Raw genomic sequence first — 24,377 nt, forward strand, 5'->3', positions numbered from 1 at the left:
AGTTATTTTTGTAGGCCCTTTCTTTCTTCCAGTTGAATTCTGGCGGAGCTATAAACTTTCCTCTTAGAACTGCTTTTGCTCTGTCCCACAAGTTCTGGTAGTTCCTCGTTGTCATTTTTTCTGGAATCTTTTTATTTCCTCCTTGATTTCTTCTCTAAGCCAATGGTTGTTCATTACTTCCCTCAAATAAAATATTTTCTTGCCGAGTTTTTGTCTGTTTGATCTATTGAGAAGTGAGAAAGTACTGTTGAAATCTCCATCTAGTATTGTGTTGCTATCAATGTTTTTCTTTAAGTCTATTAGAAGTTGTTTTTACGTATTTTGCTGGTCTGTCATTAGGAGCATCTACATTGAGGAGGGTGAGTTCTTTCTGATGTACATATCCCATGATCATTAAGAAATGACCTTCACTGTCTCTTATAACCTTTAGTCTGAAGTTCATGTGGTCTGATACTAGTATTGCACTGCAGCTTTTTGGAGGTGTTCTTTTCTTGAAGAATTGTTTTCCAGCCTTTTACTTTTAGCCCATGGTTGCTTTGATTGCTCAGATGTATTTCTTGCAGGCAGCAGAATGTTGGGTTCAGTTTTCTATTTCATCCTGCCGTCCTGTGCCTCTGAATTGGTGTATTTAGTCCATTGACGTTGAGAGAGATCATTGTGATAGGGATTGTTGCTATCTTTATGTCGAAATTTGGAGTACTTGTGGGGCTTGTCTTAGCTTAAAGTAGCCCTGTTAATTCTTAATGCAACAAAAATATGGAACAATTTACAAGTTGGCCTGTCATCTCTGTGTAAGGATCATGCTAATCTCTGTATCATTTCAATTTTAGTATATGTGTTGCCAAACTCAGTATAAGAGTTGATTTTTTCCCCTATTTTTCTCTTCTGATTTCTCTGAGTGTTGTCCTTACTCACTCCTATGGCAGACAGTGATTCCCAATCTAGGAAGGTATTTCAAAGGAGCTTGAAGTGATAAATTTAGAACATTAATGTCCCAGAAGGAAAAGTATGGTTTTTACAATATTATATTTTACCATACCCAGGGCATCAGTTTTGCAAAATAATTCTTTTGGAAGATAGAGAATCAGTGTTGTTTAATGCTCTTCCCTGAAATCTTCATTAAGAAAATTAAACTGGAGCCTTTTGCTATTCTCACCTCGGTCCCGTGTACATCTCCAGAAAACGGTGGATGGCGTTGTCCACACTTTGACCACCTTGAAAGTAAGTAGGATTTTTCTCCTGAAGGAAGAGGTGAGAAGCATATTGATGATTTCATTCCACTTTATTACAAGTTAAACTTGAAGGGAATGTGAGACTCATGAGGCTCCTGTAAAGGACAGAAAAAGGGTCTCAATGTAGTGTAATGGCCCAGACACATTAACAACACAGATGACTCAAAGTAACCTGTGTGCATCTTTGGGTGTATAGTGAGTTTTATATCTACTCATAGTGATTCTCAGGCATTCCACATGGGCAAAACAGACCTGTAATTAAAAATCTAGTTCTCTGAGCAGAATGGGCTTTCTTAGGTGATTGAACATGTGTGTAATATTTTATTACTAAGCACATACAACTGTTTGAATGATGTGTACTTTTCGATCAAAAATTAAGTCCAAATATCTCTGAAATGGCAGTCTCCTGATGCCGCACCTGGCTTTCCTCACTGGGGCCCCTTGGAGGGGGTGGGTTGAGTTTCCCTCACCACCCCGAGCAGAGACCTGGCAGCTGAAGATCTCTGCAACCAGCCATAGTTATGCTTAAGACCACTCTCACCACACTTGAAGGAGCCTCATGCATGAAGGAACTGGCAGAGGAACCCAGGTGTGCGGGACCCGGGGCTGAGATATTCAAGACTGCTTGGACCAAGAATGGGCCTCCTCCATCCAGATCCCCCATCTTCCAGTAGCTAAGTGTTACACCCACGGACTGCCTCTGGAGCCATGTAATCCCATCAATGGCCAAGATCCAGATACTGGATCTTGTTGATAAGATAACAGCTCATATTGTCCAGTCCTCTTTCTCGGAGAACATGGCAGGTTACCAAGCGTATCTTGCCTACATGGCAGAGACTGGCAAGTTACCCGTGGTGTGTTCTATATGCCAAAACCCAGTAACAATGAAGTATCTCATTTCCCTGACCGTGAAAAAACCTCCAATGTGGCACTTGCTAAAATCTCAGGGCTAGGACGAATGGAGATGTAACTGGTGCATGATACCAGTATTCCTCCCACCATGCCCCCAAACATGCCTTTGTGGCAGGGCATTCTCTTTTGTTCTCTGGGGCCATGGCATGCCAGAGAGCCACTCGTGGTGGGCAACTCATGGTCTTGGCTGGCAGGACGAATGGGCTGGTTTTACCCCTCACCCCCAATCCCACGAGGCCGTAGTTGCCCTGTCACCCTAGCTCATACCTGGCTGTCCAATAATCTCTGAGGTGGTGGGCATCGTGCCGCCAGGGGGGAGAAAGGCAGAAGCGACAAATACCCTTTCCCACCTGAGGGAGAATGGTGCCGTAGCTTAATGCATAGTTTAGTCACTTTTCTGCCAAAAGCCTCTGGGTTCCGAATTGGATCCACGTGCCTCTGGTGCTGTGGTCGTGCCGGATAGCCTCTTGTGGGGGTCAAATCGTGATCTTGGTGGGGCAGAAAGAATGGCTCTATGGCCTACTTTTGGCATGCATCTCCCACCCAGAGCGGGTCCTCCAAATACCCTTTAGTTGGTGTTCTGGCCTCTATCTGAGCTGCCTTTCCCCCCAGCATGTGATGTCGGCTTCCAAGGCCTGGAGCAAACCTCCTAGTCCTTATCACTCTATTCTTGGGTATTAGTCTCTTATTCTGTTACTTTATATTCCACAGATGAGTACAATCTTTCGATGTCTGTCCATATCTTTCTGACTCATTTCACTTACTATGTTGATCCACTTTATGCAAATTTCATGACTTCTTATTTTCTAACAGCTGCATAGAATTCCACTGTGTAGATGAAAGAAAGTGTCATTAACAAGTCATCTGTTCTTGGGCACTAGGGTTTTTTTTTCCCAGATTTTGGCTATTGTGAACAGTGCAGCAATGAACATACAAGTGCAGATGTCATTTCGGCTGTACTTTTTTGCCTCTCCAGGCTATATTCCCAGGAGTGATATTGCTGGGTCAAATGGGAGCTCAATTTCTAGTATTCGGAGAACCGTTCATACTGTTTTCCAAAACGGCTGAACCTGTCCGCATTTCCACCAGCAGTGAAGGAGAGTCCCTTTTTCCCCACATCCACGGCAACACCGGTAGCTTTTGTTCTTTTGGATGTGGGTCAGTTTCAGTGGTGTGACGTGATATCTCTTTGTTGGTTGTACCTGCATTTCCCTGATGATTAGTGATGAAGAGCATTTTTCATGTGCCTTTTGGCCATTTGGTATCTTCTTTGAGAAAGTTACTGTTCATTTCATCATCCCATTTTCTGATGGGGTTGCATGATTTCTTCTTGTAGAGTTCAACCAGAGCCTTGTATATTGTTGATATCAACCCCTTATTACATAGGCATTGGGTGAATATCCTTTCCCATTCTGTAGATTGTCTTTGTATTCTGGTCACTGTTTCCTTTGAGGTGCAGAAGCTACTTAATTTAAGATAGTCCCCTTTGTTCATCTCTGTTTTCACTTTTTTGGCCAGTGGCATGTTATCTTTGAAGATACCTTTAGCTTCAATGTCGTGGAGGGTTTTGCCCACCTTGTCTTCAATGTACCTGATGAATTCTGTTGTGATGTTGAGATCTTTGACCCATTTTCATCTGACTTTTGTGCTTGCTGTTAGGTAGAGGTTTGAGCCCATTTTATTGCATGTAGCTGTCCAGTTTTTCCAGCACCGTTTGTTAAAGAAGTCTTTCTTGCTCCACTTCACATTTATTGCTCCCTTATCAAAGATTAGATGAACATATATTTGAAGGTGTGTGTCAGTATATTCAATGATGTTCCATTGGTCGGCGGCTCTGCCTTTGTTCCAGTACCATGCTGTTTTAATTATTATCGCTTTGTAGTAGAGTTTGAGGTTGGGGAAGGTGAGGCCTCCCATCGTCTTTTTCCCAAGAATTGCTTTAGCTATTCGTGGGCTTTTATTGTTCCATATGAATTTCAGGAGTGATTGATAAACTTCTTTGAAGAATATTATGGGTATCTTTATAGGGATCACATTGAATTTGTACAATGTTTTGGGGAGTATTGTCATTTTGACAATGTTAATTCTCTCAATACATAAGCAGGAGATATGTTTCCATTTCTTCGTGTCCTCTTATTTTCTGTTGTATAGGTCCTTCACTTCCTTAGTTAAGGTGATTCTGAGATACTTGATTTTCTGAGGCATGATTGTGAGTGGGTTGCTTTCTTCATGTCACTTTCTTCTCTCTCATTATTTGCATATAGAAAAACCATAGACTTTTGGGTATTCATTTTATAGCCTGCAACTTTACCATATAAATCTATTGTTTCTAGGAGTTTTTTGGTAGAGGTTTTAGAATTCTCTAAATATAGTATCACATCTTCTGTGAATAGTGAGAGCCTGATTTCTACTTTTCCTACATGACTACCCTTAATATCTTTTTTTATATAACTCCTATTGCAAGTAATTCCAGTACTATATTCAACAGAAGTGCCAAAATGAATTTTTTTCTTTTTGGGTCACACCCTGCGATGCTTAGGAGTTATTCCTGGTTCATGCGCTCAGGAATTACTCCTGGCGGTACTCGAGGGACCGTATGGGATGCTGGGAATCGAACTTAGTTTGGTTGCATGCAAGGCAAACGTCCTACCCCTGTGCTATTGCTCCAGCCCCCAAAATGAAATTTTACTAAACACTTTCTATCTGTAAATTTCTATGCTAAGAACAGTGGTATAAACGGTGATATCTGAGTAATTTACAAGTAGATTATGAAGACAGATAATATAAAGAATTTCTTTGTATGAATTTCCAAAATGTGTAGCTTTTATTAAATATGTTAAGAATGAACCGGAGGTCTTGATTATACCATGAAAATGATTTCCCTGTTAGAAGTTACCCTTCTAAAATGCAATAAAGTGACACATTTTGAAAATGTTGATTATTCGTTCATTAATTCAATGAATATTTGTTAGTCTGGGGGTGCAGTGCCTCCAGGAAGCCAACCTGCACCCTCGAGGTGAGTGCATCTACAGTCTAATGGTGCCATCATGCTGCCTGATAACCCCAGATTTCCACTGTGCCTCTGGCTGGATCCCAACACCTCAGAACTAAGTTTCCCAAGAAATTAAACTCCCAAAAGATATGTGGGAGTCATGTTCACAAACCACCCCTGGCTCAGCTATACAAGCTAATGTATTGGTCTTGCTTAAGTGACCTATAAATAAATCTTGAAAGAGATCAAAAGTCACAGTTAACCTTGGACCTGCACACGGCAAAACATACTAGGGTAAATCGGAGGGAGGCAGGTTAGTTTGTTGCCCACGCAACCAGAACTCAGGGCAGCCACTTGCTCCCACAAACCAAAATCTCCACCATGCCCTAGTCTCATTACATTGTCTCAGGATGGATTTCACTGAAATAGAACAGCTGAAATTTCGGATATGCTGAAACGATAGCACAGTGGGTAGGATGTTTGCCTTACATGCGGCCGACCCGGGTTCGAATATCAGCATCCCATATGGTTCCCTGAGCTCCGCCAGGAGTAATTCCTGAGTGCAGAGCCAGGAATAACTCCTGAGCATCGCCGGATGTGACACCCCCAATAAAAATACTAAATTCCTTGAACAAACATGATGACCTCTTAGTACCTGTATGAGAACAATAATGCACAAAATTAAAAGGAGAGAGAAAGAATTTAAAGAGCCTGCCATAGAGACAGGCTGGGGGTGGGGTAGGGTGTTGGGGGATGTTTTAGGGAACCAGGGACATTGGTGGTGGGAAATTTACACTAGTGGAGAGAAGCATGTTGGATCGTTGTATGACTGGAAGCAAATTATGAAGTTTGTAATGGTCTATCTCACAGATATTCAATAAAAATTTAAAAATATATATCCTTAATTGGTAGCTCAGACTACTGATAGAACTTTGAAAACCAGCATATCTATTTTTGTGTTCTCAGTAGGAAAAAAAAAATGTTACTCACCTGTGTGCAAATAGCTTGAAAATGCTAAACCGAAAGATACATCAATGCTTGTCTCTGGCATGAATACTGTAATTGCAGGTATGTTATGTTTTAGAATCAGTTCATGGACAAGAAGTCAAGAGAAGCAGTGGCAAAGAGCAACAGTATTGAATCGATAATGTTTGAGGAGCTTGCAAGGGAGACTAAAGATTTGGCATGAGAAGAGGGAAAAAAACGAAGAGTTAAGTATTAATAAGTATCATGACAAAAATGCAAGGGAGGACATTTTTTGGCAATCGTCACACTCTGTTGAGCTTTTGGTGAGGATAAGTATTAGAAAGTATCTTTCCCATTTAGTGGTAAAAAGGAAACTTTGATGGGTGCATTTAAAAAAAATTACTTTAATAATTAGAATCACCAAGAGATACACAGTTACAAGGTTGCTCATAATTGAGTTTCAGTCATAGCACCCTTCCAGTAAAATGGGGGTGTTTTTGAAGGAATATCCCTGGTGCGAAGACTAGGGCATCTGAATCTTAACACATTTCACCAAATATATGATCTGTACACACATGATTTACACTGTCTCCCCTGATCTTTGATTTACGTTTTCACGCAATATTTCCTTGTGAAACTCACCAAAAGTGAGGGTCCCTATTTAAGACAAGTACATGTTTCTCTGACATTATATATTTTTGGTTGCTGACAGAGTCTTTAAAGCAATGCTCAGGAGGTGTGGGGGCCCCACAGGCAATTCTCAGAAAACGTGTCCATGGTGCTTGGTGTCCTCTGAGGCTATACAGTCTTTGATACTCTGGCAATCAGGTGCTGCTGGGAGTCAAATTGAGAGCATGTGAGACAATTTCCATAAGCACTACATTATCTCCTGCGGCCCTGGGTATTAGATTGATGTCAGCATTCTGAGGTCCTCCCTTTTGTCAGAAAGCAGAGACTTGTGCAGGAGAAATTGGAAGAAACCTTAGGGTTTAGCTAGGTTGACTGAGTAGACGGTGATACCATTAAGATTGGAACATAAAGTAAAAATAAAACAAGAGAAAGATCTAACAATTATAAACAGGGCTATAGTACTCAAGAAGTTTAGAAACAGTCACATTGGCAAGTAGTTTTAAAAAGCATCCAGGAGAGAATATAGTATTATGAGTGAAAGAATCTACTCTATGGATTCATCTCATCCTTGAAATGGAAAAGGACAATGTGTTACAGTTACAAATTTACAAATAAGATATATACCATCGTATATTTCATCATATATTTCTGCTATGTTCCTATGCTTTACCAAGTATTATTCCAATTTTTAAATTTACTTTAATCATTAAAAGAGTATTTCTCTATATTAATCTTTTTAATGAAATATTTCATTAAAAACGTTTTTTAAAAAAATTATTTAAAATGTTTTATTAAAATGTTATTTAAAAAGAAACATATGGGCCACATAGTTAGTGCAATTTGTAGAGGGTTTGTATGCAGCGAATCTGAGTTCAATCCCCAGAATCCTGAGACTTCCAGAAGTGATCTCTGCATACAGAGTCAAAAGTGAGCCCGGAGCACATCTGGGTGCGCTCCCTTCGCCACAAAAAAGGAAGAAAAGAAAAACATATAACTGATACTTGAGTAACATAGAGGTTAAGGTTGCTAATTCCTATATAATTTTTGAAAGCCCCCAAAATTATTAGTTTTCTATTGACCAAGAAGATGTTTTTTTTTTTGAAGATGGTTTTTTAATAGTATTTACTTACATTGTCTAAGTAGTGATATGTGTGGTATAGAAATCTGTGCATTGTGATACATTTTAAAAAATTATAATGCATTTTATAATGGACTTTATAATACATTTGTATTTTATAGTAATAAGTGATAAATTATATTTCTGCTTTTGTGGGGTATTTGGGCCATAGTATGTGGTTCTTGGGACTTCTGACTCTGTGCTCAAGGGTCATTCCTGGTGGAGCCAGCCATTAATTTGGGTTGACTGTGTGCATGGTAATTGCTGTAATCCCTATACTAAGTCTGGGTTCCAATCAAATAAATTATCTACATATATTTTATACATTCATGGCATACTTTTTCTTAGATTCATTGATATATCTAGGATATATTGATCATCTTTAGGAAAAGATATTACCTGATTTTTAAATATTTGTAATTTGTGGGGAAATTTTAATTTCTCATGTTAATTTGTGCTCTTTGTCTACTAGTGAGCTTGAAAATTGTTCTTGTGTGGTACTACATGGAAAAAAGTATGCTAAGCGAAATGAGTCAGAAAGAGAGGGACAGACATAGAAAGGTTGCATTCATCTGGGTAACATAAAGTAACAAAATAAGAGACTAACAACCAAGAACAGCTGTGATAAATATCAGGTTGTTCACTCCATGGCTTAGAGGCCAACTACATTCTCTAGGGGTAAAGGCAGCGCAGATAGAGAAGGGAGCACCCAATAAATGGTGCTGGGAAGATCTGCCCAGGAAGGGAGATGCCTGCTGAAAGTAGTCTAAGGACTGAACAGGATTGCCACCCAATGTCTCTTCTGCAGACCACAGCACCCAAAGGGAGAGACAGAACAAAAGGGAGTGCCCTACCAAAGAGGCAGGGTGGGATGCGGATGGGGGTTGGGAGGGATACTGGGATTGTTTGGAGTGGAGAATGGGCACTGGTGCTGGGATGGGTACCCGATCATTGTATTACTGAAACCCAAGCACAACAACTTGTAAGTCTACAGCTGTACCTCATGGTGTTTCACTAATGAAACAAAAAAAAATTTTAAAAAAGGAAATTGCTCTTGTGTTTACTAGTCATTTACACTTCTTTCAATACAGATTATATGATCATGGTTTATGCTTATTTTTTCTATACAAGTTTACTAGCTAAATACTGATTTATTTCACAGCACTGATTTATTAAAAATATTCATACTTTGACTATCATATTAATTGCCAGAATTTGTTGGTTTTACTTGTTTTTTGATCACGTAATTTGAATTTTAAATTTTTCTTTCAGATTCTAAAATTTTGACACAAATGAGCATATGTTTTTCTTTATCTTCTACAGTTTTAAACTGAGAACAACTGTTTGTTTTGTACAAATAAGATACCTGTGCATTTACAAGCAGTAGGGCGTTCGCCTTACAAGCGGCCAACATAGCCGACCTGAGTTCGATTCCCCCGCCCCTCTCGGAGAGCCCGGCAAGCTACCGAGAGTATTCGATTCGCCAAACACAGTAACAACATAGTCTCCAATGGAGACGTTATTGGGCCCGCTCGAGCAAATCGACAATCAACGGGAGGGCATTTACCTTTACCTTTACCTTTATATTTACATTTTAACACATCTCGATTCATCTACAACTTATCATAGTAAGTGTTGTCATATTGAAAGAAACCACCATTTTTTTTTCAATCATATCACTGTAGCACTATGCTCACTCGATGCATCAATTTGCTCAAGCGGGAACCAGTAACATCTTACAAGAAATTGTGAGACTTGTTGCCACTGGTTTTGGCCTATTGAATACGTCATGGCTAGCTTGCTAGGCTCTTGCTATGTGGACGAGATACTCTGGGTAGCTTGCCGGGCAGAGGAATCGGAATCAGGGTTGACCTCCTGCAAGGCAAATCCCCTACCCGCTGTGCTGTAAACGTTATATAAAATATACTAGTAATACCAAATGTTGTTTCTTTAACAGTGCAATATAAACGATTATTTCATAATTTTCTTGATGTGTTAATGAAATACCTAAGCTCTTGAGTATAATGGGAGTATTTTTCTAACACAAGAGTCTGACGAAGGTGAAACTGTTATAACTGTCTTGTAGGATTCCATCTCCCTAGCCTGCTTCATTCTACCTCTCTCTCTATCCAATCCGGTCTTCTTCTTGGGAATCTGACCTCATGATTGGCTAGCCTCTACCTTTCAACTGCCTACTTTATGACATCATTCTCCCACCCATCCAACTACCAACTTGTAGAATCTGGGGTGCCCATGCAATTGTTTGTAAACAAATTTGAATCATCATGGCAAGTGACCAGTGACCAATGACCAATCACCAGCGACCAGTCATCTGTACTGGACCCTTGTGGTCTTAAGCCGCTTCAGTGTTCAGACATACTCTCGTACCGTCTCCTCTTCTCGTCTACCTTTCATCGGTATTTCCTCTTCTCTGACCATGGCAGGTAAAGAATAATACATTTCAACGCTTTTTATTAGATATATCATCCCTAAACTTAGCAGTCAAGTAAAAACAACATGTAGTAATGAAAGAAAGTATTCAAGTAGAATTTTATAAGCCTCATTTTAGCTTGACTTGTACATTTGCTGTGTGATTTTTGACATTGGCTTTCGTTCTGTTATATACAAAGTGCTTTTCCTCATTGATTACATTATATTTTAGAAAAGTTTACAAGCTCAAATACACATATATATGTATGAGTGTTGATTCTCTGTGTTTCTTTTTGTTTGTAATAGAGAATTTTACATGATATCCATTGAAAAAATATAAATCAGAGACAGTATTTTGACAGAAACAGAAAATGTATATGCTGTGGAAAACTGTTAATATATACTAGCATGTTTTCTCTGTAATGGTCTCTCCACTTGTATTTATACTTCAGTAGTTTAAATATAGTGCTATTACACAGTAATAATCCTTTATCTTTGAGTTTTCCAATTAAACCAGGTAATAAGAAAATATGGGGCATGGGGATAGTGTGGAGTGCTGAGCGGTAGAGAGGCAAGCCCTCAAAGGTAAGAAAGTTTGGGATCACTTTCTTCAAACATTGACCAATAGAACCAAGACGATATGTGGGAGAATAAAATAGGAAAGAAAGAAAGAAAGAATATGGACGGCGATTATCAAGGAAGGGGAAAACGTTTGGACAGAATGTTGAAGAGAACCAAAGATTTAAAATCAAAAAAGAAAGAATATATATTAAATATGCTGAGATAAATACACTGAGAACAAGTCAAAGCAATTTACTTCAAAAAATGCCAGGACTAGAAAGTATACTATGCCTTGATTAGGGTACCAGTAGGAAAAGCAGTTTATCAGAAAGCCATCCTTGCTGGCTTTTTTCCTTATTATCTCTTACAACACAGTACTTGGTACTTGACAATTTGGAATATAAACAGCTTTAGAGATGATGCTTCCCATATATAGCTAATAGTGGTTATCTAGGGGGGTTGAAGACAATAAATCTTCAATGTTTTTATTACGTTCTGGTTTTTAAGTACACTTACAGGCAGCCTGTTAAAATTTTTAAAAAATGGTTTATTCTAACTTGAATCAGGAGAATTGTTGATTCATTTGTGTGGTAAGTAGGTTCCAGGTTAAAGCTGCTTGTCATCTTTACAAATGCTATTTCATGAGATTTTTTCTTCCTACTATGAGAGTATTTTGATAATAGTCAACTTCTGTTTTTAGATCCTAAGAGGACATAGAAAAATCAAGTATCACATGTCTAATTACACATTTTTGTCATATTTGTGAATTCTGAGTTTTCCTACATTAAAGATATTTTATTGAATTTTGGTGCTCATTTATTAAACATTGAGAAGAACTTTTTCCTGACTGATAAAGATAATTCTAATCTAGGTGTTGAAAGTAAATTTGTAATATTTTATGATCACTTTTTAAATGGTCTTTTGTGTTTCTTGTGTGATAAAGTGAAATCCTATGCTATTTTAACAGGTGTTGTTTGCTGGTTAATATTCAAAGGTATTGATGAGAATAATTTTTTTTGTACTTACGAGTTTCTTTCTGTATTTTACTCATTTAAAACATTTCTTGACTATGAAATACAATCACGTTTATTCCTATTTTCTTTTTGTTATGTAGTTACTGGTAAATCTTTTCTGTTTGATGGACTGGTACAGTGTGCACTCAAAAATCACCTTTTATTCCATTTTTTGGCTAGCATATTTTTCTAAAATAGAATATACTTTTCATATTGTATATGTGGAACAATTTATTAATAACCTTATTGGACTGTTTTATTTGGTTTTGTTTGAAACCACATCCACTGTTATTCAGGGCTTACTCTTGGGTCTGCTCTCAATAAATTACTGTACTATGCTGCTTGCTACAGATCCCAGATTTCATTGATATCTATACACTTCTTTTTCAGTTCTGTGATACATATTTTTCATTATGTTTTCTTTATACTTCCTCCTATGTAATGTAAAAATTATATTCATGTATGCATTATTATTCTTAGAGTTATTAGTAACTACATTTTAGAAAAACAACTTAAGTCACAGAGTTTCAATAAAGTTTTCCTTCCAAAAACATTTCTTGGGAAAAACCCAAGTAGTCAATTTATATGACAGTTCATCAAGACACAGAAATTTTCAGCACTTCTCTTGTTTAAAAGTATAGTGATACACAATATCTCTATCTCGCATTATTTTTATTTCTGATAGTTTGACACAAAATATATGTCAAAATCATAGATAAATGTAAGTTATTTAAATACTGTTTTGATTATTTAAAATTACATTATAGAATTACTAGAATTTCATAAATTTTAGGACTATGCAGAATCAACGTTCATGTATCATATTACACTCACTACTGAAAGGCCTACTCTGTCATTCACCATTGTTCAGTTTTTCCACTTTGATTACACCTTTCCATCTGGTAATTAAATAGTCTCATGGTTCTAAAGTTTGTTTTTATTGCTTTGAAAAGATCAAAACTATGCAATTTTCAACATTGGATGAAACTAGAGGATATCATGCATGTAAAGTTAGCCTTAAGGAAAGGAACAGATACAGAGAGATTTTTCTCATATGTGGGATGTAAAGACACACAGCAAGGTAGAAACAAAGGTTCAAGGCCAATGTAAGGGGAGAACTGATCCACACAATTGAGTCAGGGGATTGGGAAGGAGGGATTCTGGGGGTTTGGGGGAGAGGGAGGGTTTATTTTTTGAGAGAATTAGGAGTGTCATGTTGGAATTATGTGTATGAGAAACCATTATTAATTGAATTATAAATCATAGAATATAAATAATGTTTTAGTCGTTTGTCTGTCTCATTTTATCCTTTTAATTTGTTTTCTCCATAAACCACATATGCATGAACTTGTATGATGCCTATCTTTCTCTGCCTGGTTTATGTCACTAAATATAATATCCTCATGTGATCCAATTTTATACAGATAATAAGATTTCACTTCATACAGCTGAGTAGTATTCCATTGATTTACTCCCTTTCATTTTCAAAATTTTTGGTTTAAAGGATAGAAATATTGGTTTAAACAATGCTCTGGTGGTTTAAAATTTTTAGTTTAGTGAAGCAAAATAGATTTTACTGAAAAACACTTAGAAACTTGTTAAACCGGTGTAGGGTGGAATGGAATATATGTTCAAGAGAGAATACTCGTTTAACAAAGGAAGCAAAGAGAGACATAGAGAAAGGAAGCACGGTATTTCTTCAAGGGAGAACATAAGCTTGAGGACCAATCCCACTCTGGTAGTTTAGGAATAAGAACTTGGAGTGGTATGAAATTAACTTGTGCACTTTAGGGGATAACCTGAGTGAAACTATTAGAAGTATGTTCAGGAGCATGATAAACTGGAGTCTGCACTTGGAGTGAGGAGGGTAGAGAGTTCTTTGGGGAGATCCGGACTATTGAGAACAGTAATATTATAACATTAATGATAGTATCTTACGGTGGGATTCCAAAAATATCTTTCACAGTGGCGTCAGAAATGATAACATTCTTAGGTATTTGGATTTTCTGTGGAAACAACGGGAAAGCAGAGTGTATGCTCTGGATGCCTCCAACTGAAACAAGGTCAACAAATCATGAATGAAAAATTACAAGTTAGATGGATCATGGATTCTGATCCCAGTGGAAGGCTAGCTTTCGGGTGAACAATTTCTACTGATGGCCTGATGTAGATTCTGATCCTGGGATACGTAACAGAAAGGAGGTAGTGACAGGTATTCTCAGAAGTGAAGCCTCTGAGACAGAATTCGTTCATGCCAACTTATAGGTTATCAATGTTTGCTCATGGCTGCTACCATTATAACATGCCATTCAATGGTTTTGTGGTTTCAATTTACTGTGTCAATGTAAATTTCAAGTTTCTAAATGGAAGGTAAAAATCTGAGACACTCAAGATGATGAATTATGGGGATGCGGGGGGCGGAGCTTGATCTATAGTACAGCAGGTAGAGCATTTGCCTTGCACACGGCCTACCCAGGTTAGATTCCCAGCATCCTGTATGGTCCCCCCAAGCACCGTGAGGTGTAATTCCTGAGTGCAGAACCAGCAGTAACCCCTGTGCATCGGCAGGTGTGACCCAAAAACGCAAAAAAAAAAAAAAGATGATGAATTACCTTTAGATATTTTGAAGTCAAATAGAAACAGCCAGAAAGTTCCCCAGAAAAGAGTTCACCTGGGTCGAAAACATCATCACCTCTAGCATGAGAGCATACAGAAAATAAGGTTTCCATTTTATGCCAAGTTAAAGCAAGCCAGACATGATCTTGGAAACTTTTTCCAAGGAAAACATGGCTATAGGAAGGATAAGGTGACAACAGAGTCTTAGAGGTCAAATATAGAAGAGAAGCGAGGGTCAAAATGTAGGAGGTACATTGGCGACCAGGAATATTTAGAAAAGCATTTTTTAAAAAAGAAAATGCAATGAGACATCAATTAAGAACTTATTAAATGTTAAAGAACAGGGATATAACTCAGTGAAAGAGCATTTGCCTTCCATTGTATGATGATTTGGGATTGATCCTTAGCATTGCAAACAGCATTATTTTTTAATTTTTAATTTCTTTCTTTCTTTCTTGCTTGCTTGCTTGCTTTTTTGTTTTTTGGGTCGCACCTGGCTATGTATAGGGGTATTTTTAATTTTTAAAAAAACTCATAAATTTACCTTTTTACCTGTCGTTTAAAAGGAAATCTAAAATATTTTAGAGTAAATATATGTGAAAAAGAATAAAATTCACAGGAACTATTTAGCGTTCTTAATGATACAGCAGTCAGAATTTTGAGGTTAATTGTATGGGTATTGCATAAATAATTTTTCCCCATTATGTGGGCTCTCTTTTTATCATGGTCACCATTTTTTCTGAGTTACAGAAACTTCTTAGTTTAATGTAGTCTCATTTGTTTATCTTCACTTCCCCTTCCTTGGTCATTGGTGTTTCATTCTAGAAGTTTCCCTTAGCTTTAATGTCATGCAGGGATCTTCCCACATTTTTCTCCATATATCTTAAGAATTCAGGTATGATATTGAGGTCTTTAATACATTTGATCTGACTTTGTGCCTGGCACTATAAAGAGGTTTGAGTTCATTTTTTTTGCATGTTGCTGTCCAGTTTTCCCAGCACCAGTTGCTGAAGAGAGTTCCTAGCTCAACTTCATATTTCTTGAGCCTTTATGAAGGTAAGGTAAAAGTAAAGGTCCTCCCATTGTTCGTCGATTTGCTCGAGCGGGCCCAGTAACGTCTCCATTGGAGACTTTGTTGTTACTGTATTTGGCATATGGAATACATCATGGGGAGCTTGCCAGACTGTGCCATGCGGTTGAGATACTCTCAGTAGCTTGCCAGGTTCTCCGAGAGGGGCAGAGGAATCGAACTTGGGTCAGCCATTTGGCTGCAATTTGCTTGAGGGGGCCCAGTAACGTCTCTATCATGAGACTTGTTGTTACTGTGTTTGGTATATCGAATACATCTAATAGGCTGGAGCTATAGCACAGCGAGTAGGTCGTTTGCCTTGGACGCAGCCAACATGTCCGATGCGAGTTCGATTTCTCCGCCCCTCTTGGAGAGCCCGGCAGGCTTAGAGAGTATCTAGCCCTCACGGCAGAGCCTGGCAAGCTACCTGTGATGTATTTGAGCCTTTATGAAAGATTAGGTAATAATAATCTGAGGGCCAGCGTCAGGATATTTAACTATATTCCATTGATCTGAGGCCTGTCTTTATCTGAATATCATGGTATTTTGATTACTACAACTTTGTAGTTGGGTTTGAAGTTGGGGAAGGTGTTCCCTTCTTCTTTTTACCAAAGATTGCTTTAGCTCTTCATGGGAGTTTATTGTTGTGTATGACTTTCAAGAGTGTTTAATCTATTTATTTGAAAAATGTTATGGGTATCCTTATAGAATGTGCATTAAATCTTTATAGAGCTTTGGGGTGTATTGCCATTTTGACAGTGTTAAACCTCTCAATGCATGAGCATGGGATGTGATTCCATTTCCTCATATACTCTCTTATTTCGTAAAGTAGAGCTTTGTAGGTTTTTTTTTTTGGTATAGATCCTTAACATTTTTAGTTGATTCTAATGTACTCGATTTTCTGAGGTATTATTGTGAATGGGATTGTTTTTCTCTATCTCTTTTTTCTCTTTCATTATTAATATATAGGAAAGCCATGGCGTACCAGATATTGATTTTGTAATATGCTACTTTACTAAACAATTCTATTGTTCCCAGGAGCTTTTTTGTAGATTCTTTGGGATTTTCTAAGTATAGTATCATGTCATCTCCAAATAGTAAAAGCTTGAGTTCTTCCTTTTTTATCTGGATGTCCTTGATATCTTTTTTTTTACCGAAATCATATGGCAAAAACTTCAAGTACTATGTTGAATAGGAGTGGTGAGAGTGGGTAACTTGTTTTGTGCCTGATTGTATTTTGGAATTCTAGTTCATTGATTTCTGCTCCAAGCCTTCAGTTTTTCCCCGTTGAGAATAATGCTTATTGTGGGTTTGTGATAATTTGCTTTGACTATATTGAGGAAAGTACTTTCAACTCCCATTTTGTTGAGAGTTTTTCATCATGAATGGGTGCTGGATCTCATCAAATGATTTATCTACATATATTGATATGATTATATGACTTTTATCTTTATTTTATTGAGATGGTGTATTCTGTTGATTGACTAGAGAATGTTAAGCCATCCTTGCATCCCCAAAATAAACCTACTTGGTCATAGTGTGTGATCTTTTGTTGATTTTCTGGATTCTCTTTGCTGGTATTTTCTTGAGAATTTGTGTATCTGTATTCATCAAGGAAATAAGTTTGTAATTTTCTTTTTTTGTGGTGTCTCTGTCTGATTTGAGTATTAGGGTGAACTTTGGCTCATAGAAACTATTTGGGAGTATTTATGATTCTTCAATTTCCTGGAAAATCTTGAAAAATGTTGGCAGTATTTCCTCTTTAAAGGTTTGAAATATTTCACTATTGAATCCATTCATCTGTGCCAGGGATTCTGTTTGGGGGGATACTTTTCATCATCATTTCAATTTCCTTGGAAGTGATAGGTTCAAGTATTCCAAATCTTCTTGGTTCAGCCTTGGGAGGTAATTGGAATCCAAAAATTTATCAATTTATATAAGATTCTCTCATTTCCTGCTGTAAAGATTCTCAATATAATCTCTGATGATCCTATGGATTTCTGTAGTTTCTATTAGGATATGCCCCTTTGCATTTCTGATTTGACTTATTAGAGTTCTTTCTCTTTGTTTCTTTGAGAAGCTTCTCATAGTTTATTGATCTTATTTATTTTCTCAAAGAACCAGCTTTTGCTCTTATTGGTCTTTTGGATTGTATTTTGGGATTCTAGCTCATTGATATCTGGTACAAGTTTTATTATTTCCTTCTTCCAGCCTAGTTTGGACTACTTTTGTTGGTCATTTTCCCAAATCTTGAGCTCTAATTTATTCATGCAGGCCCTTTCTTTCTTCCTGATGAATTCTGGTAGAGCTATACTCTTTCCTCTTAACACTGCTTTTGCTGTGTCCCACAAGTTCTGGTAGCTCGTGTCCTCATTCTCATTTCTTTATGGAAATTTTTATTTCCTCTTTGATTTCTTCCCTAAGCCATCGGTTGTTCATTACTTCCCTTAAAGAAAATATTTCCTTGCTGAGCTTCAGTCTGTTTGATCTATCGAGAAGTGACAAAGAAGTGTTGAAATCTCCTACTAGTATTGTGTTGCTATCAATGTTTTTCTATAAGTCTATTAGAAGTTATTTTTAAGTATTTTGCTGGTCTGTCATTAGGAGCACCTACAGTGAGGAGGGTGAGTTCTTTCTGATGTACAGATCCCATGATCATGAAGAAATGACCTTCACTGTCTCTTATAACCTATAGCCTGAAGTCCATATGGCCTGATACTAGTAGGTCCACTCCAGCTTTGTGGAGGTGTTCTTTTCTTTCTTGAAGAATTGTTTTCCAGCCTTTGACTTTGAGCCCATGGTTGCTTTGATTGTTCAGAAGTGTTTCTTCAGGCAGCAGAATGTTGGGATCAGTTTTCTAATTCATCTTCCCTTTCTGTGCCTTTGAATTGGCACACATTTAGTCCACTGACATTGAGGAGATTGTTGTGATGGGGATTTGTGCTATCTTTATGTAGAATTTTTGTACTTGTGTGGATTTTCTTAGCTTAAAGTGGCCCTGTTAATTCTTCTTGAAACAAAAATATGGATCACTTTACAAGTTTGCATGTCATCTCTGTGCAAGGACCATGCTAATCTCTGTATCATTTCAATTTTAGTATATATGTTACAAAACATAGTATGAGTTAATTTTTCCATATTTTTCTCTTCTTATTACTTTGAGTGCTGTCCTTACTCACTCCTATGGCAGACAGTGATTCCAAATCAAGGAATGTATTTCAAAGCAGCTTGAATAGTTAGATTTAGAACTTTAATGTCCTAGAAAGAAAAATATGGTTTTTACCATATTATCTTTTACCATACCCAAGGCATCAGTTTTACAAAATAATTCTTTTGGAAGATGGTATATGAGTCTTCTTTAATGCCCTTCCCTGAAACCTTCATTAAAACCATTAAACTAGAGCCTTTTGCTGTTGTCACCTCAGTCCCGTGTACATCTCCAGGAAAAGGTGGATGGTGTTGTCTGCAATTTGACCACCTTGAATGTAAGTAGGATTTTTCTCCTGAAGGAAGAGGTGAGGAGAATATTGATGATTTCATTCCACCTTATTACAAGTACAACTTGAATGGAAGGTGAGACTCATGAGGCTCCTATAAAGGACAGAACAAAGGGTCTCAGTGAAGTTTAATGGCCAACACACATTAACAACACAGATGACTCAAAGTAGCCTGTGTGCATCTTTGTGTATAGTGAGTTTCATATCTACTGAGAGTGATTCTCAGTCATGACACACAGGCAAAACAGCCCTGTATTTAAAAATCTAGTTATCTAAGCAGAGTGGGGTCTCTGAGGTGATTGAAAAGTGTATAGTAATTTATTACTAAGCACATAAGTACTTTTCGATCTAAAATTAATTCCAAATATGTCTAAAACGACAGGCTCCTGACCCCGCACCTGGCTTTCCTTACCGGGGCCCCTTGGACGGGGAGGGGTGAATTTCCCTCACTGCCCTGAGTAGAACCCCGACAGCTGAAGACCTCTGCAACCAGCCATAGGTACGCTTAAGACCACTCTGCCCAATCTTGAAGGAGACTCATGCATGAAGGAAGTGGAAGCAGAACCTGTGTAAACACACAAAAAATAAAAGGCTGGCGGTCAGGCCGTTTCCCCACTCCATGGAGGTCGATGGCGATGGTCAGGAGATGGAAGGAAACGGGGGTCAGGCTGGTTGGTCGTGGAGCAGCAGGTTATTACACGGAAGAGATGTATGTCATAGAGGCCTCAGGAATCCTCAAGCACGTGCTGGCACTGAGATCCAGGAAGATCCCCTTATATAGATCATAGAACCTCTAAAAGGGGCATTACAGTGATGTCATCAAAAGGAGTTACAGAAAGAACATTGAGGCAGCAAACCATATATTGTTTCTTTACATCCACATTGTTTCCTTACATCAGCAGGCCAGTAGTAATACTGGCCTCAGGAAAGAAGATACAAAGCCAAACTGAAACCTTCCACAATCACTTTCACAAGCTGCAACCACCTTGATTTGCATCCCAAAGACCAGCCTGGGTAGAGCTGGGAATCTACATCCCAAAGATCAGTCCTGGCTAGCACCTGATATCTGCAGATCTAAGACCAGCTAGGTTTCTGAAAGAAAAGGAAAACTGTCTCAGTATACTGAAATCATTTACTGAAGGTGTAAGGGACAGGCCCAAAATGGACTACCACCAGAATTATTTTAGCTTAGCTTAATAGGAACCTGCATTGCAAAATAACTTGTTTTTCAAGAAACAGGTCTAGATAAGCTTTTTCAGATCTGCTTTATAGGAGCCTGCACTGCAAAATAACTGGTTTTTCTGCCCCTGAGCAAGGAATTCAGATACAGGTACTCGAAGGGTGGGGGTCAGACCAGATAACCGGATATCTCTCACAAGACCCATGTTGCAAGACCCAGGACTGCCTTAAAAACCTGTTAGTTCCTAGGCACCAACCCAAAATGCTGATCTTTAAACTATAGGCTAAGAAGTGATTTACCCTTAATTGGATTGGTTAAGAAAGCATATGTTGTTACAAATCTATTGGCTATGAAATGCGCAGGCTTTGCTGTAACGGCCAGTGAAGGCCTATATAAGATCCCCTTTGAAGAAGTTCGGGGTCTTGCCTCACCTAACTGACCTGCGTGTCTGTGTAGGCGGCTTGACCCTGGCTAGCCAGTCTTACAATAAACCTTGCTTGATGTTTGCAGTCTCTGGAGTCTCTTTGTCGTTAAAGGGAGATCACGATCTGCGCCCCAACAAAGGCAGTTTGAAGGGGAGAAAGCAGTTTCATCCAAGCTAGTCAGGACACACAGGAAAACAGCTTATAGGAGGTCTTTCTCCTCTCCTTGTCCAACCAACATATAAGCATATATAATATTAATCATTTTGTATGGACACAGTAAGAAATACTTTGAGCTTGTAGAATTGCTCTCCTAGGGTCATCTCGATCTCAGACTGCAGTGCTCAGGCAAGATATCTTTCCTATTCCTAGCAGCAGGGCCCTAGTGTTGTCGTTACTTTTGGATCATGACATCATTTGCCTATGATCAACCTCTTAACTTATAGTTAAGAATCGTGGCACCTTGGCCTGGCCCATCGCGATGCCAGGTTAGCACATAACTTACCGGCTTGCCCTGGTAACATCCAGGCCCACGTCGGGACCCTGCCCTTGGGGTGCTAGGAAGTGAGGGCAACTGAGGCTTAAGTTGAGAAGACAGAAGCCCAGGAGTGAATAATATTCAAAGCCAATCAATTCCTAAGTTACAAAGCATATGAATTAATTGTCTTCCTGTATCTATACAAAAGGACATTGCATTAAGGTAAACTGCTCAAAAGACATAAGGAGAGGAGGAAGGCAATAACTTACAGTACAGCTTCAGTGTCTAAGAAGGATGAGACCTTACAAATTGGTTGGGGCAGAGAGCATAGAAGTGGTTACAGACAGACACAGTAATGGAAGTGACTCGGGAGCACTGTGATGGGTGCAATTGGATAAACCTAAGCCCCGTGTACTTCAACAGAACCCAGGTGTGCGGGACAGGGGGATGTGATCTCCAAGGCTGCTCAGATCAAGACTGGGCCCCCTCCATCCAGATCCCCCATCTTCTAGTAGCTAAGTGTTACAACCAGGAACAGCCCCTGGAGCCATGTAATCCCATCAATGGCCAAGATCCAGAGATTGGATATTGTTGATAAGATAACAACTCTTATTGTCCAGTTCTCACTCTCAGGGAACTTGGTAGGCTTCTGTGAGTATCTTGCCCGCATGGCAGAGTCTGTGCTTCTGGTCACTGTTTCTTTTGAAGTACAGAAGCTACTTAATTTAAGATAGTCCCCTTTGTTTATCTCTGTTTCCAGTTGCTTTGCAAGTGGAGTGTTATCTTTGAAGATACCTTTAACTTCAATGTTGTGGAGGGATTTGCCCTTGTCTTCAATGTACCTGAGGGATTCTGGTCTGATTTTGAGGTCTTTGACCCATTTTTATCTGACTTTTGTGCATGGTGTTAGGTAGAGGTCTGAGTCATTTTTTTTTTTTTTGCATGTAGCTGTCCAGTTTTTTTTGCACCGTTTGTTAAAGAGGACTGTCTTGCTCCACTTCACATTTCTTGCTCCCTTATCAAAGATTAGATGATTATATATTTGTGGTTGTGTGTCAGTATATTCAATCCATTTCCAATGGTCTGCGGCTCTGCCTTTGTTCCAGTACCATGCTGTTCTCATTATTATCACTTCATAGTAGAGTTTGAGGTTGGGGAAGGTGATGCATCCATCGTTTTTTCCCCAAGAATTGCTTTAGCTATTAGTGGGTGTTTGTTGTTCCATTCGAATTTCAGGAGTGCTTGATCAAGTTCTTTGAAGAATGTCATGGGTATCTTTATAGGGATCACATTGAATTCGTACAATGCTTTGGGGAGTATTGCCATTTTGACAATATTAATTCACCCATTCCATAAGCAGGAGATATTTTTCCATTTCCTAGTGTCCTTTGTTATTTCCTGTTGTATAGGTCCTTTACCTCCTTAGTTAAGCAGATTCCAAGGTTCTTGATTTTTCTGAGGCACGATTGTGAATGGAATTGCTTTTTCATGTCACTTTCTTCTCTCTCATAAGTTGCATATAAAAAAGCCATACACTTTTGGGTATTGGTTTTATAATCTGCAATTTTACTATGAAAGTCTATTGTTTCTAGAAGCTTTTTTGGTAGAGGTTCTAGTATTCTTTAAATAGAGTATGATATCTGCTGTGAATAGTGAGAGTTTATTGCTACCTTTCATACATAAAAACCCTTAATATCTTTTTCTTACCTTATTTCTATTGCAAGTACTTCCAGTACCACCTTGAACAGAAGTGCCAAAATGAACTTTTACGTAGCACTTTCTGTCTGTAAATTTCTATGCTAAGAACAGTGGAATATACAGTGATATCTTAGTAATTTACAAGTAAATTATGAAGACAGATACTATAAAAATTTCTTTGTATAAATTTCCAAAATGTGTAGCTTTTATTAAACATATTAAGAATAAATCCTATATCTTGATTATACCCTGAATATTATTTCCTTGTTAGAAGTTACCCTTCTAAAATGCAATAAAGTGACACATTTTAAAAATGTTGATTATTCGCTTATTAATTCAATGAATCTTTGTTAGTCTGGTGGTGCAATGCCTCCAGGAAGTCCACCTAGACTCTCAGGTGAGTGCATCAACAGTCTGATGGTGTCTTCATGCTTCCTGATAACCTCAAATTGCCACTGTGCCGCTGGCTGGATCCCAACACCTCAGGACTAAGTTTCCCGAGAAATTAAACTCCCTAAAGATATGTGGAAGCCATGTTCACAAACCACCCCTGGCTCAGCTATACAAGTTAATGGATTGGTCTCGTTTCAGAGACCCATAAACAAATCTTGAAAGAGATCAAAAGCCACAGTTAATCTTGGACCTGCAAAAGGATGAACACACTAGGGTAAATCGAGGGAGGCAGGTTAGTTGGGTGCCCACCCAACCAGAACCCAGTGCAGCCACTTGCTCCCACAATCGAAAATCGCCACCATGCCCTCATCTGGTTTCCAACTTCTCAGGATGGCTCTCACTGAAATATAACAGCTGAAAATTCGGATATGCGGGTTTTGTGACTGAAATCTCCAGGCTTTCTCTGGGTCACAATGGGCATCCCATCCCCACTGCCCTGTACTTATGGAAGCCTCAGCAGTCATTTCCATACCTCAAAGCTACTCCAGCCGTAGCTTCCTGTAAAAAATACTAAATTCCTTGAGCAAACATGATGACCTCTTAGTACATGTACGAGACCCATGATGCACAAAATAAAAAGGAGACAGAGAGAAAGAATCAAAGATCCTGCCATAGAGACAGGCTGGCGTTGGGGGTAGGGTGTTGGGGGATGGCTTTAGGGAACCAGGAACATTGGTGGGAAATGTACACTAGTGGAGGGATGGATATTGGATCGTTATATGACTGGAAGCAAATTATGAATAGATTTGTAATGGTCTATCTCACAGATATTCAAAAAACATTACAAATATATATCCTTAATTTGTAACTCAGACTACTGATAGAACATTAAAACCCAGCATAATTATTTTTGTGTTCTCTGTAGGAAAATAATGTTACTCCCCTGTGTGCCAATAGCTTGAAGAATGCTAAACCCAAAGATACATCAATGACTGTCTTTGGCATGAATATTGTAATTGCAGCTATGCTATGTTTTAGAATCAGTTCATGGACAAGAAATCAAGAGGAGCAAGTGGCAAAGAGCATCAGTGTTGAATAGATACATAATGTTTGAGGAGCTTGCAAGGGATACGGAAAGATTTGGCATGAGAAGAGGGAAGAAACAGAAGAG

The 24,377-nt window shown here is 38.5% G+C and overlaps 2 pseudogenes; both read right to left on the reverse strand.

Annotated features, from left to right (window-relative positions):
* Window positions 1-750: 750 nt before the first annotated feature.
* LOC130016114 (uncharacterized) lies at window positions 751-849 on the reverse strand (annotated as a pseudogene).
* A 17,707-nt stretch (window positions 850-18,556) lies between these two features.
* On the reverse strand, window positions 18,557-18,655 carry LOC130016135 (uncharacterized; annotated as a pseudogene).
* Between the last annotated feature and the right edge of the window lie 5,722 nt (window positions 18,656-24,377).

The sequence above is a fragment of the Sorex fumeus genome, unplaced genomic scaffold (genome assembly GCF_029834395.1).
Source record: "Sorex fumeus unplaced genomic scaffold, SorFum_2.1 ptg000146l, whole genome shotgun sequence".
Taxonomy (NCBI): Eukaryota; Metazoa; Chordata; class Mammalia; order Eulipotyphla; family Soricidae; genus Sorex; species Sorex fumeus.